General features: G+C 34.3%; 1 protein-coding gene and 1 non-coding gene across 7 annotated transcripts in view; one reads left to right on the forward strand and one right to left on the reverse strand.

Moving 5' to 3' along the window:
- The window catches only part of Syt7 (Synaptotagmin 7), an 870553-nt gene that overhangs the window by 211830 nt on the left and 643215 nt on the right, over window positions 1-15508 (reverse strand). The window lies entirely within an intron of this gene.
- Window positions 14756-14861, forward strand: LOC143194488 (U6 spliceosomal RNA). The gene has a single exon (XR_013005332.1). It is a non-coding gene; the product is annotated as a U6 spliceosomal RNA (small nuclear RNA).

Genomic DNA, 15508 nt, shown 5'->3' on the forward strand with positions numbered 1-15508 from the left:
ACCCGTGGCATAGATTATAAAAGGACATTTTTGCAACATTTTTTCTGTTGTTACTTTTTAAATATGTATTTTTATTTATGTGTTAGAACTGTTGGGAAATTCCCTTCTATTCTTAACATTGTAATTTTATAGAACATAAAAAATAATGAATGGGGTAAAACCATGAACAAATAAATATAAAACAATATAATAAACAAGATAAAAGACCACAATTTGGCTGACAAAACATCCCTAAAATTCTAATTTACATTTGGCATCATTAAAATGTTATTAAAATAAAGATAAACCGCTTTATTTGCAGCTGGTTATAAAATATTATCTGTTTTTATTATGTTCTTTATAAATTTTGTAGCTTATAATACATTCGGAGAGATCGGCATCTAACAGGGCAATTGAAATGTCCCGGCCTGACACATAGATAAATACTAGGAAAAAATACAGTTGAAGCAAAAACTTAGCTTGATGCCGATTTTCCGGATACTGTCCCAAAAAAATCAACCATCAAGGATTGGTATGCCAAGTTTAGACGTGGTGAAATGAGTACCGAAGACGGTGAACGCATTAGACGCCCAAAAGAGGTTATTACCGAGGAAAACATTTAAAAAATCCACAAAATGATTTTGAATGACCGTAAATTGAAATTAAATAAAATAGCAGATATTCTAAGGATTTCAACTGAATGTGTGCATGCGTGTGGTATGAGAAAGCTCTGTGCAAAGTGGGCGCCGCGCGGGCTCACTTTTGACCAAAAACGACAACTTGATGATTGGGGGCAGTGTTTGAAGATGATTAAGCATAATAAACCCGAGTTTTTGCGTCTATATGTGACAATGGATGAAACATGGCTCCATCATTTCACTCCGAAGTCCAATCCACAGTCATCCGATTTGACTGCACACGATCAACTCGCTCCAAAGCATGGAGAAACGCAAGAGTCGGCTGGCAAGTTTATGACGTCTGTATTTGGGATGCGCATGGACTAATTTTCATTGCCTATCTTGAAAAAGGAGGGAAAATCAACAGCGACTATTACATAGCGTTATTGGACTGTTTGAAATACGAAATCGCTGAAAAATTCTCAGATCTCAAAAGAATGCTCGCTGGCAAATTTTTTATTTTCGTCAAATGAAGAGGTGCTCGCCGAAACTAAGGCCTATTTTGAAGCAAAGGTCGTATCGTACTACAAAAACGATATCGAAAATTTGGAGGGTCGCTATAATCAGTGTGTCACCCTTGAAGGGAATTTGAATAAAAAACTAATTTTGCCAAAAAATGTGTTTTACTATGGTAGGATGGGGACTTTTCAATTGATCTGTTTTATTTCCAAGATTTAATTAGATATATGATAAAAATAATTAAAACCCACATTTTTATTATTTGCTTGAAAAATATATCTGTTATAATAATTATTCTATAAATGTGATATATATTAATCGTATTAATAGTTCACGGTTCGAACTAATATAGATCGATTGAGACGTCACAGCCCTCTGAGATGGAAGTCATTCAGCCAAAACTTATTGTAATCACAGTGAGCAGGTGTACATCCCAAGTGCTATTAAAGGTAAACCAATTTAAAGCAACCCTAGAATAGCTATTAAAGAGTTTAAAAGGAATAAGTATACGATGATCGTATTTTTTGTAGCCTTTGTAGTACAAACATATTTTTATTAATATAACATATTATGAAACAAGTTTAGTTCATAACAAATATTAGGTATGATATTATAGATTATGGCAGTATATAGTATATAGTCAATGAAACTGCATTATCAAAATATTATTATTAAAAAAATTATACAAAAATATTTATATATAATTACAGTGATGTGGTGCCCTGTGATCTTTTGTTTTGTAGGTCTTTGTTGGTTACGCAGTGATAAGCATCGGAAGTTATAAGAGGAACTTGATGATTTTCCTACTAAAGTGATGCCGACGCAATTTTCTGATTCTGCTTGAGTAATTGGATATCCCTTAAGTAATAAGATTAGATTTACGTTTATTCCTAACAAAATTGATATTTTTGAGCTACTCAGCTGAAGTTTTCCAGTTTATCCGAGATCCATAATTTGTTGGTTGAAATCTGTATCTTTTTATAGCTCTAGGCAAATATATATATTGTTGGAATAAAAAGTACTATAAAGTAAGTCTATTTGATGAACAAGTAGAAGAAAACGATTCTTTTTGTGAACAAGAACAGGTTTCATTAACATATGCAGGAAAAAAGTGGTAAGATTTTTTACCTCTCGGACAAATATATATGAACATCCCCGTTAATTTCCTTTATAGTTTTTGTATATTAAGATATTTTACGTAAAATAAAATTCACTATTTTTTGGTAATATAATTTTCATGGTATAACTATGGTTCATGGTTCGATTTAACGTAAAATTCTTTCAATGGAAATGATAACAAAAAAACTAAAATGGTAATACTCGCAAATTTTTATGCCTATATACATGTCCAATACATCGAAAAACCGAATTTTGAAGGAAATTAATTTAAACTGTATATTAAACTGCTTTAAAGCTTCTGTTTTTAAGATAATTTACATATATGGATATGTTATATAAAATTAAATGTACTACCATTAGATTCTTCGACCGAATTTGAACGTAAAACCTTTATTACTGCAATTTTCTTTAGCTGGAAAATTTTTCATGACTATATTCGTGGGAAAAGTAGGGAAATATCTCGGACAAAGATAGCGACTTTTAATCACGGTGCTTGATATTAACCTTGCCAACTAGCGAAGGACGTTAGGTGGTCAAGCGTTATTTGTAATCTTCCCACCAACCTATTCGATATTGCACAGCCTAGTTACTAACCTAGCTGAGCCTATCGTAACTTAAAATAAATGAGAGTCGCCTCGTTTTGTATTTAACAGGTCAATTGAAAAGTCCCCGGCCTACCATAGTAAAACAATTTTTTTTGGCAAAATTATTGTTTTATTCAACATAATTCCCTTCAAGGGTGATACACTGATTATAGCGACCCTCCAAATTCTCGATACCGTTTTTGTAGTACGATCACCGCCCAATTCATGGATTTTTGCCATTGATTTCACTGATTTGTGACACGGTGCATTGTCTTGGTGAAGCAGCACTTTCTTCTTCGTCAAATGCGGCCGTTTTTCGGCGACTTCGTCCTTTAAACGGTTCAATAACGCTATGTAATAGTCGCTGTTGATGGTCCTTCCTTTTTTCAAGGTAGTCAATGAAAATTATTCCACGCGCATCTCTAAATACAAACGCAATTACCTTGCCAGCCGACTGTTGCGTTTTCCCACGCTTTGGAGTGGGTTCATCGTGTGCAGTCCACTCGCATGACTGTCGATTGGACTTCGGAGTGAAAAGATGAAATCATGTTTCATCCGTTGTCACATATCGACGCAAAAGCTCGGGCTTATTACGCCTGATCATCTTCAAACACTGCTCCGAATCATCAACTCGTTGTTTTTGGTCAAAAGTGAACTCGCGCGGAACCCACTTTGCACAGAGTTTTCTTATATCCAAATATTCGGGAATGATATGATGTACACGTTCAGTTGATATCTTTAGAGTGTCTGCTATTTCATTCAATTTCAACTTAAGGTCATGCAAAATCATTTTGTGGATTTTTTAATGTTTTCGTCGGTAACAACCTCTCTTGGGCTTCCACTGCGTTCACCTTCGGTGCTCGTTTCACCATGTCTAAACTGACCAATCCTGGATGGGTGATTTTCCTAGAGCAGTGTCCGGAAACTCGGCACCAAGCCAAGTTTTTGCTTCAACTGTATTTCTTCCCTTCAAAAGGCAATATTTTATTAACAGGCGCAATACAAATTTATACACACGTCTTTTGAGGGTTAAGGCTAACTAACAAACATATGGATTTAATTCTACTAGCGCCATCTATGTGTCAGTCTGGGGACTTTTCAATTTACCTGTTAAAATCCTTTCCTATTATATAAGCATTATATAGACACAGTCGGTAGGATTTCGCGGAAATCATAAGGCTGTTGTCTTTTGAATTCATTCGCTTAAGCCGAATAAAATTATTTAACAAGAAAAGAAGACAGGTTAACGCTGGGTTGGCAAATGTTTCGCAATTATTCGAAGCGTTTCTTGGTGTAGCTAAGTGGAGTTCAGGCGAAAATATCGAAGCTGAAGCTGTGAGGTCACAAAAAGGGGATTTAAGGGGCTCGACGACCCTAAGCCATAAACTATTCCAAGTAAGAAATAATGGAGCTTTGAAAAACAACCCTAGTCCGTGGATTTCTGGCAGATGCATCAGAGTTCACTGCGTAAAATCACCAAAAGTGGACTGAAGTTATAGTGAATTAACATAGTCTAGAGAGTTTTAGACGAGTTTTGCAGTAGCTCAGTTTCTTAGCCGTGCACTATTGGAATTTGGAGTCACAATTGGGAAAACCATTCCGTAGAGGGGTACCATGGAAATTTGGGTAGATACTGTGCCATTTCCAAGATATTCAACGGCAAACAGGCGGACGAAGGTACAATCGATGCTCAGAAGCATTTTTATAACTGTTACAAACTTTCCAGATAGAATAACGATCACGTACATTCCTTTGATCTTTGATATTTTGTGTGACTAAAACAGTCCCGAATTTTATAACTTATTATATGTCGAACTTCAACATAGAGTTGATTTTAATTTGTTATATTTTATTAAGGATTTTAATTAAAAAAAATTAACAGAAAAGATTCCCGTAAAACAAGTAAATATTCTTCTTATCTCCATAAAAATCAGAGTTAGAACAGATTTTAGTGTGACGGAAGGGAAAACGATTTAATTCCCCTATTGCCGTTACTAATAGCTGACCAATTGAACTACGGTTTCCTATAAACCCATAGGTCGTTCCAGGCTCCGACCGAGATGTAAAAGCGATCATCCGTGATCCATTGTAATCATCATCGACAGGTGTAGGGCATAATTGCCATTAAAGCCGGCCGAATTTAAAGGGATCCTAAAATAATTATTGCCTCGAAAAGACAAAATCCGTTCGCCTTCGGTCCTTGCTCGATTTTTCGTCGTGTCGACGTTTTTGCACTTTGGCAAGTTCTGGAGCGGTATCGATTAAAAACGGGAGAAAAAACTTTCCGACGGGAAAAGTAATGGACCTCTAATACCCAATTACGAGTCGATATTTCGATTTTAACGGGAAAAACTCTCGAATCGTCGGAATTCAAATTAACTTGTGACTTTGGCGTTGTATTAGGTTGCCGTCGGTTGTGTTCGATGCGAGAAAAAGTAATCCGCGTTATTGAAATTGTATTTTGTTGGAGAATTATAAATTTGCCCGTTACCAATTAAATTTTCTTAAAAAGTTTTTTTGTTTTCTTCCTAGTTACGTATTTATTAGGTAGTTCTATGTTTTATACTGATTTTTTCATTCCGAATAGGAATTTATTGAGAAAACTTAATGCAATATACAGTAATTAGGATATATTGCTTCATTTTCTACCAAGTTTCCCTTTTTTTTTGACAACAGGCAAAACCGTACCGAAACATTTTTTTAAATTAAATACATTACAATTAAAAATTTATTATTACTGTACTGTTTTACTTGCACTAATATACAAGCAAGGCGAGTACTGCATTTAAACATCAGTATCAATTTCACAAACTAAAATAAAATTAAGCTACTTAAGCTAAAGTTAAGAATACACTTACTGAATACTGATTTCTTGCGTGTTGTCCAGTAGCTGTATTGCTGTGGTTTAGCAACCTTATTTCATTTTTTAATAATATCCATTTTTTTATTTAATATCGAGGTCATCGTGCAGATCTTTGTTGGTTAAATAACGATAAACATTGGTAACTAGTTTCATATATTTACACCCCACAGACCCAAATTGGCTTTTTGATTAACCGATAAATCAATCTCTTTGATGTTAGGTCCAATTGAGATTTTCTTCCGAGTAACCTATACAGTTGCTTGACTTTGATTCTAATCTGTTCTGCTTTTCTTCTACCGTGATATTTTCAATTTAACCTACTATCGAGAGGTTTACTGAAGGATCTAGCTCATTCTGCTTGAGAAATTGGGAATCCGTCAAGTAATATAATTAGGTTTTTGTTATTTTGTCGAAACGGAAAATTAATATGGACATATTTGGAGCTATTAAGCTATATTTCCCAGCCTATAATCCATTTGTAGATCTTGTTCACTGTTACTTGTACTCTCTCAACTACCTTAGGCAGAGACATATATTTTTCAATAATAACCGTATCATTGGAAATTGTTTCAAATACTGTCTCCTTTGTTGTTGCGCATCAGCAATATAGATTTGATACAGGAGTGGTTCCAAGATACCACCTTTTAAAACACCAGCCGAAATAGGTTTAAGGAAAAGAATAGTGTTGGTTTGTAATCAAATTTGGGGATGTTGACTGCACCGTATAATGAAAATATACATGTTTCTTCACTCTCTTCACTTTTTCACGCATTTCATGAAATTCTTTTGATGACCGATAGGGAGGGAGGCATCTAAAAACAAAAGTTTGATAGAGACCTTTAAACGCCCTAGATTTTTCACCAAAAAACATTTTACGTATTTTTTCAAAACCTCAGATGTTCTGTTATTGATATTTTCCTTTAAAATTCAGAATTCCATGATATCTTTGAAAATCGTCCAAAAAAGTTGGCGACGAAAAAAATATCGATATTCCTCCAGCATCCCTAATCCAATCATTGATCAGTTCTTCAATATTTTGAAACCGTGTGCCATCAGAATGCACAACGTTTGATTAGTATACTGGGTGCGACAAAACCTCTCATTCGAGATGCAATGGTGTATATTTCATACACTATAGTATACAGTATACTAATCAGACGTTGTGCTTTCAAAACTCCTGCATAGAGGCCGAGAGTTGTCATGAATTAAGGTGGCCCTCTGTTTTTAATTCATTATTGCTGTTGTGTTTTGTGCATTACGTTGTTAAAATCATGGAATTGGCATCGATAGGCACCTGCAGTAATAGTTTTATACCGTTTTTGTAACTGATAATACAGTACAGCTTGCGAATCCCATCAGATCCGCAGCAGTACTTATTATGTCCATTAATACTCCGCTTTGGTTTCAATGTGGATAGCTCTCCTGGAGTAATCCAATACTTCCTGCAGTAGAAATTATGGTAATTTAATGTAGTACTTAACAATACGAATAATAACTTTTATTATTTATTAACCTAAGTTAATTAACTTATCGTTAATTAACCTTTTGCACTCAATTTATAAATTATTTCAATATAAAAGGAAATTTTCTATCATGGTACCTTTATTACATACATTTTCTACCTAGTAACATCCTCCATTTTTCCCAAACTATGATCTTACCACTATCAGATTTTCCTTAAATAAATCATACCTGAAACAAAAGGTAAGATATCAAGGAAAAAGGTAAATATTTATTCGATTCTTCAAAAGACATAGGTGATATATATTATTGATTTTTCCGAACAAAATTATAAAATTAAAAAATGTCAAAACTTATTTGTATACTCTATTCATACAGAGTTAACACAATTATTAGTTCTAGAACTGTTCGTATTTATTATAAAGAATATGTTATCTCAGTGCCGTAGGACCCTAGGTGGTAATTGTAACGTATATGTAACAATATTATACCTAAAATCTCTCCGGGCCCAACCATGGATCCTATCCAATGTTAATTTATTCGTTCTGCAGTTCTACTCTGAAATTTAGAGGGATTTTCATATTATAGGAGTTAATAAAGGTAAACTACCTTTTTTCCATTGAATCTAGTTTTTCGATAGCAGACTGAAGGATAGAAGTACGTATATTAATAATATTCCATTTCTTTTGACATATTATGTATGGAATATATAAAAAATATGATTGACATCCAATATAACAAGTTCTCAGCTAAATTAGCATATTATGAGAGATTAACTAGAACCAAATAATTATTCAAAGTATAATTATTAATACATCACTCAATAGGTATCTAAACTGTTTTTTATGGGGACACTATTGTAGTTTCAATTATAGCGGCTCTATATTAGGGAAACCAACTGATATTGACCTCGTTTGCTTTAAATGCAATTTTAAATGCATATATAATTATGCAAGATTATCAAAAACAAATATTACATGATATGAATAGATTATGTGAGACAGAGAAATTTGCGGTGTGCTACTTTACTAAGATAGTATACGAAAATAGTCGAAAACATGAATGAATTACACTTTCAACTAATTCTCCACTTAGTGTAGTCTCAAGATCAAGCTTCAAGTGGTTTTTGGATTTTCTTCAGCTTTCAAATTTCTTTTTCATTGCTCAACGAAAGAAATCTATAAAATTATTGACTAAACCGTAACTAAAATAACTCTTGATAGGAATTATCTCGATAAACAACATCGATTGTCTGGAAAAAATTAAAATTGACAAGATTTGAAATGAAAAAAAGTTAGGTAGACCGTAGACTTAACATAGGAAGCTTTACATTTAGCGGTATTTGGAACTGTAGTTGTCTTTTTGTAGAAAAATTGTCTTTATTATTAAGACAGGCGTTGATTTCGATAATGATTACTTCATCTAAAACAAACCTATGTCCCTGTAGCATGTTTGAGGTCCTCAAACAGTCGCTAGTAGCTGGGAGGTCCAGTCCAGACTCTATGATAGGAGGTAAAGCAATTCGAAGTATAATTCATTCAATTTGACCATCGATTTCATCGATTAGAGACGTGATGAATAGTTTCTAGCACTATAACTTTTATACTCCTGAAGATTGGGAATAACAGGTTTGGTTTAGGAGGATTACGTGGCGTCATCTGCATGTCGGATACGGAACTTATCGACTGCTCTGTTAATTTCAGGCCAAAATATCATCACTGTTATAATAAATACCTGGGGATATTTTCTTTTATATATATCTAAAAATATAGAATATTTTCTTTTCAGCCAATAAGTAGCTCTTGGTGTCCCAAGACTTCAAGTATTCTTTACTAAACCTGACCACAGCTTTAAACTCGAACAACGTTAGCAACTTGTCTTTAAGACTGCTTTCTACGATCCAGATCTATGTCGTTTTCAAAGCTGCTCGCTGCGTTTTCCACCCAAAAGATCGCTAACTTGAAGAAACAAGTGTAATCTGCTTCCCTAAAGTTATCCCTCATCTGTAGAGTTACTTTAAATATGTGGCTTTATTTTTGACATAATCTCTAAGAGAAACATGTAGAATTCGACTTAACCATCGCATTTGAAAGACATCAAGGTTATAGATGTTAGACTGTGTCCAAGTTTCGGAGAAATTCCAAGAAAAATTGGCAAGATAAGTATTCAAAGAGGTAGATTTAGTTTTGATTGTATTATTTCTTATCAACATGCACTATCCACACCGATTAACATTAATACTTCATCTGTAGATGACTTACTACTTACTGACTTACTGTACACTTTTTTGTGAAACTGATGTTTTCAAATTATTTTTGGTTTAATATGTTTGTTGTTAATCTCACTTTGCCATCTCTGTTTTAAAATATTGTATAATGACACTCAAAATGTAAAAATTGGCGCTGAGTAAAGTTAAATCATGTTATTTACACTTTGTGTAACTGAGCATTTCAATGTATTACCGACAACATTTAATTCCTTATTAGCTAAACTTGCTTCAGTAACAAACAGTTCGGCCAACATAATGAATCTTTATTCAGCAAAAATCACGAGGTCCAAGAAGAATGATCCAAATTTGGAAGCTTTAACTTCACTACCATAGTCGGAATATGTTGCCAAAGTTCAAGCGCTCTTACAAATCCATTGCATATTTATATATGCCTTTTTAGTTATACGGAAATGTTTCCCTTTATATTATCTCACTTTAAACCTCTTCTCCTAAATTACCCCGAGACGAATCGTTTGTATCTGAAAAGATATCTTAGAAAATAGCGCGAAATTATCCCTAATTTCTTCCTTTTTCTACGACTATTCCGATGGGACTGTTTCCCGTCTTGATGAAACCGTAACAATGCAGAATAGAACAAAGGCTTTTTTTAATATCGCCTATCAAATACGTTAACGAATTAACCAAGAAAGTTTTCTCATTATATCGTATAAATATAATAAATAATAGAGAGAGACAATTTTGCTCGTTGGAAGTTGGGAGCAGCTTTACCCCATGCAGTGCAATTTAATTAACTCTTGGTCAATTTTTTATTGGAGTAGGTACAGCGACAAAGGGGAAAGTGGGTTTTTAATATAACGTATAAACAGAAATATGACTGCAGAAATTTGCTTAAGTTTTAAATGTATAATTTATTCAGCAAATATTATTTATAGTTCGTCCAATAAAGCAACCAATACAGCTTATAAAAGTCTTCGAATACGTCAAGTTTATTGATCAGTGAATTTTAAATTTTTTCTTTACTATTTAGTCGCAGTTAAGATATAGAATGAAGACTCATGCATCGGAGAATATAACCAAATCATTCTACAGAATTCGACTTGGATTGTTATTGGCGGACTATGTATGCCAAATGGCTGCAAATTTATTAAAAATGTTAGTGATAATGATCCAAAAGAAGCAAGGATCAAGATAAACTACATTCTATTGGCGGTTCTAAATAAGAGGAACCGTCTTCAAGTAAATCAGAGTCTTACTGCGAGAAAAAAGATCAAGCCGATAAAAGTACCGTGGTGTACAAGCGATTGGCTGATAAGTACCATCCAAAACCACGCCGGAAACCTTCTACCGCTGATGCAGATAAGAAGAGTGCGACGTTTAGTGAAAAAGAAACAAAAGCAATTCATACTCAATCATTGTTAGATAACGTACATTCCTTGCCAAATTTGTTACAAAATAGGGTCAGTAAGCCTACACCGGATGATGCTACCCTCAGGACTACGAATATAGTGAACGCACCGCTATTAAAGCCCTTTCCCGAGCCCCCCATGTTAACATCGGTGCTCTTATAGTTCCTTTCGCCGAATTCACTTTTGTCCAACGCACAATCTCCAGTCTTTAATCTTTCGCCCAGACCGTCTCCAGAGATGGTTTTTCAGCCACGAATGGACATCGACTTTGATCCTAGGAGAGTAGATTACGACAAGATAAACCGTTTTCTCGCCCGTCAAATGTATCTCCCTCAGGCGTAGAATCATTACCGTTTTGACTGGGGCAATTCCTACTACGGTTCCTAATCCGGTTATAGATCAGAAAATGTACACGGAGCGACAGTGGAACGAATCTTACAATCGTCGGAGACTGCGCCCGGGAGTCCCTCGTAGTTATAAGGGGTACAACGAAATTAAAGAACGAGAGGCGAGAGTTTCTATAGATAAGTCAAAAGAGACGAAGGATCCTAGAGTGAGTCAGCGGGAGATCAAAGAAACTACTGCAAGATGAAATTCAAAAACGTTGTAAATCAAATTGTTGCATTGCTAACGATATCACTATTATACACTGAGTCCTTGAGCACTCTTCACGATCAACTAGTTAAACAATTGGGCAACATACGGGAGCTTTCGTTCTTTTAAAGACTAGTGAGGAAACATAGGAAATATTGCAGTGAATACTAAAATATGACGGTTCTGAACGCTTATGCCTGATTTCAAACTTGACAATCAATACTAATCAATAATAGTATTTATAGTGTTGAAGTTTTCTAACCTCTATATTTAAATCAAAATTTGCATGTTCTTTTTTGAGGTAATATTAAGCATGGAATAATTCGAATACGATGCGACAAACAGAACACGGAACACATTTTTTAATACTTATTGTAATGATAAACTGATTATTGTCAGTGGTAAAGGCTTTCTGTGGCAGCAACATTGATGTACTGGCGGAGAAACAGATTCTTTTCTATTACAAATTCACCAATATTAAAATTTCTGGTATTTATTTATTTTTTCTTGGTGGAATTTCAATCAAGTGCTAGAAAAACTATATTTATTTATAAAAGCATTTGCGTTATACACAATTATTTGAAACCTGTTTTTCAGCTAAGAAATTCTGCATGAAATTATGTCATATTAATCATCAATAATCACATTAATCAAATATTGAGATTTTTTACTATTTTCGTGTATTTATTATATTTTTACTCCTGATTAATGCTAGATTTTACGCTGAATAATATGATGATATCATAAATTTTGTACATTTAGATTTTAAGTTATATAATGAAAGTAGTATTTTCAAAATAATAGTGGTTTAACTTTATGGCACTTATATTAAAAATAATAAATTTTAAAGTAATTTAACATGGATTTTCATCTCTAACAACTCGAGGTAGATAAATTTCTGAACTTTTTCTATGTATATAATCATGAAAATTGGCAATTTTTGGTCTTTTTTATTTTGGTTTCAATGAAAATTATTGCATGCGCATTCCAAAATACAGACGCTATAACCTTGCCAGTCGACTGTTGCGTTTTCCCACGATTTGGAGCGATTTTATCATGTGCAGTCCACTCGGATGACTGTCGATTGGACTTCATAGTACAATGATAGAGCCATGTTTCATCTATTGTCAAATATCGACGCAAAAGCTCGGGTGTGTTGTGCTTGATCATCTTCAATTACTGATCCGAATCATCAACTCGTCGTTGTTTTCGATCAAAAGTGAGCTCGCGTGGAACCCACTTTCCACAGAGCTTTCTCATACCCAAATTTTCGTGCATGATATGATGTACACGTTCAGATGATATTTTTAGAGTGTCTGCTATTTCATTCAATTTCAATTTACGGCCATACAAAATCATTTTGTGAATTTTTTAAAGGTTTTCGTCGGTTACAACCTCTTTTGGGCGTCTTCTGCGTTCACCGTCTTCGGTGCTCCTTTCACCACGTCTAAACTTAGCATACCAATCCTTGATGGTTGATTTTCCTGGGGCAGTGTCCGGAAACTCGGCATCAAGCCAAGTTTTTGCTTCAACTGTATTTTTTTCCCTTCAAAAAGCAATATTTTTCACAGTAACAAAAGTTGATTCACTCAAAATGCTATAATTCACAAATTAATGATCCGACACCTGTCAAATTTACACAGGCATCCTTTGAGCATTAGGGCTAGCTAACTAAAATAAACATAAGGATTTAATTCCAGTAGCGCCGTGTATGTGTCAGGTCGGGGTCTTTTCAATCGATCTGTCAATTGAACTACAACAGGCAGTACTATGACATTTTACAAAACTGAGTATGAGAATTATAATACTTACTTATCAATGTTAAAAATATTTTTCAGATAGTTTTAAATGATATTTATGTTAGTGTTCATTGTTGATAGGTATTGATGCGGTCGGAAATTTGGTATAGTTATTAGTACAAATAAAAAACAGAACAGAAACATTTTACCCGTTTGTTCTCAGCTGTACATATAGAAAATATTTTAGAAACTAATATTATTCAAACGGTGAGTTATACATATTTAACAGAAGTGGCTTTTATAATACTTTATAAAATATTGGGGGCCTATAATTTTATACTGTTATAATACCCCCTACCCCGTATAAAGCCCCGACGAAGGCCGACACTAACTTCTAATTTATTCCTTGCGCCACTATCGGTAAGATCGTTGGTCTCTGGAGAACAAAACCAAGCTTTTCAGATCTCGAGCTACACGTCCCCCGGACTCTGTTTCAAATTACGTCGGGATTTTGCCCGTTATATCTAAGGGAGATCTCAGACAATAACAGAAAATTAGCCCGATCCTCTTGGTACCGCCGACATTATCGCTCGGATTGATTTTACCTCATAATCTTAACGACATCGTCTTGTGATTTCGTTAAGTTCTATTTGTAATTAACAATAATTGTGGTGATATCGTCCATTTTTATCTTGCGAGTGTATACGTTTGTGTTTGTCTGTAGCTATTGAGCAGCTTGAGTAATATTGAGACTAATTTATTTTAAATTTCAAAAATGTGTATGTAGCATCAACAGATTTTTGAGTATTTTGTCAAGTCTTTGAGTCTAACTTGACGCACTCGCTTGGGATGTATATAAGTTAAAATATGTTAAAGGGATTAGAGAAGAATATTACTTACTTATTAACTATTAAATTATTTATCGGAAAGATGGTTCAAAGGCGAAAGGTTCAACGGCCATACAAATCGACTAAGGGTAAAAACAGACCAACCCATCTCACTCGTTCACCAGTCAGGTGGTTAGAAAACATATGATCTGATAGTCTAGGTTGTCTTACATAACACCTCCCTCGTACAGAAACGGACACAATTATGTTCGAGATCGTTCGTCTGCCTCGACAGCTTATAGTTGTTATAAAAATTGTTTTGTTGGTGGCTTTACATCTTAAACTGTGATGCTTTTGTCAAGAATCCACGGTGTTCTCCAAAGCTTCAATGTTTCTTATTTATAGTTTATGGCTAGGGGTCGTTGGGTACTTTCAAGCTACCTTTTGTGACCTAATAGCTTCAACTGTGATACTTTTACCGGAACTCCTCATAACTCCATCAAGAAACGCTTCGAGTAACTGCGGAACGATTGCCAATCCAAAGTCTTAATTTCTAGATAATTAATTTGGTTCCGGTTAATTGGACGAATTTAAAAGGGAACAGCCTTATGATCCGGAATCCTACCGACTGCACCAGTTATAATATGTGAAATGGTTTAGAAAATAAAAACCATTAATTTACTTGAAAAACATCTGACTTCTTTAACGGAAAAAAATAAGCGACTGGTTAATAGGCGATACAAATTGATGTTGAGGGTAAGAACATATCAACTCTTCTCACTCGATACCAGTTAGGTAGTTAGTATATAACTAATTATAGTATTATATAACTAATATGTTTAAATTGGAACGATACATAGAAAATTTGAATGGGGGCGCTTGTGTAAAGATGACAGCAAAATCGTGAAGCGATCCACGTTGTTTTGCTCGAAGTCCTACGTTATTTAACATTACCACAAAATCCATATTCCATGCAGTAAGTTGGGATTTCAATTTACTTTTTCTTGTTTGTGATCTTGAATACTGCGTCCAATAAAATGCAGGATACTCTTGCAATATAATGATAATTTTAGATGAATATCGCAAAATATTCCGGCTCAGTTACTTATGTAATTTTTATAGCAGTTGTAAAATTCAATAAGGTTACATTTTAAGTGTCGCTTTACATTGTAGTAAGGACCTCGATGCAATTTCCTGCCCTTACCTTGAACGAACCTCGCAATAAACGTCTTAAATATTCTTAATACAGTCGGGCATTCGACCTGAAACCCGCAAATATTTCCTCAGACGCAATGTAATTCAGCGATAATTTAATCAGCAATCTGACTTACATAACTTCGGGAATTTTCCGAATAAATCTGCATAATATTTACTGCAATCTTGTGCAATATGACCGACGAAAATAGAGTAAACGTTAATTTACTTTCGCAGACTGATTCAGGTATGACTTGTTATTAAAATACTTTTCTCGAAATGATAAATTTAGTTTTCAGGACAAAAATATATACATACTAGCGACCCGCCCCGGCTTCGCACGGGTGCAATGCTGATACTAAATTAAATACACTAC

This window comes from Rhynchophorus ferrugineus, unplaced genomic scaffold (assembly GCF_030347505.1).
Source record: "Rhynchophorus ferrugineus isolate W39M unplaced genomic scaffold, kcgeb_rfMv2 rfM3, whole genome shotgun sequence".
Classification (NCBI taxonomy): Eukaryota; Metazoa; Arthropoda; class Insecta; order Coleoptera; family Curculionidae; genus Rhynchophorus; species Rhynchophorus ferrugineus.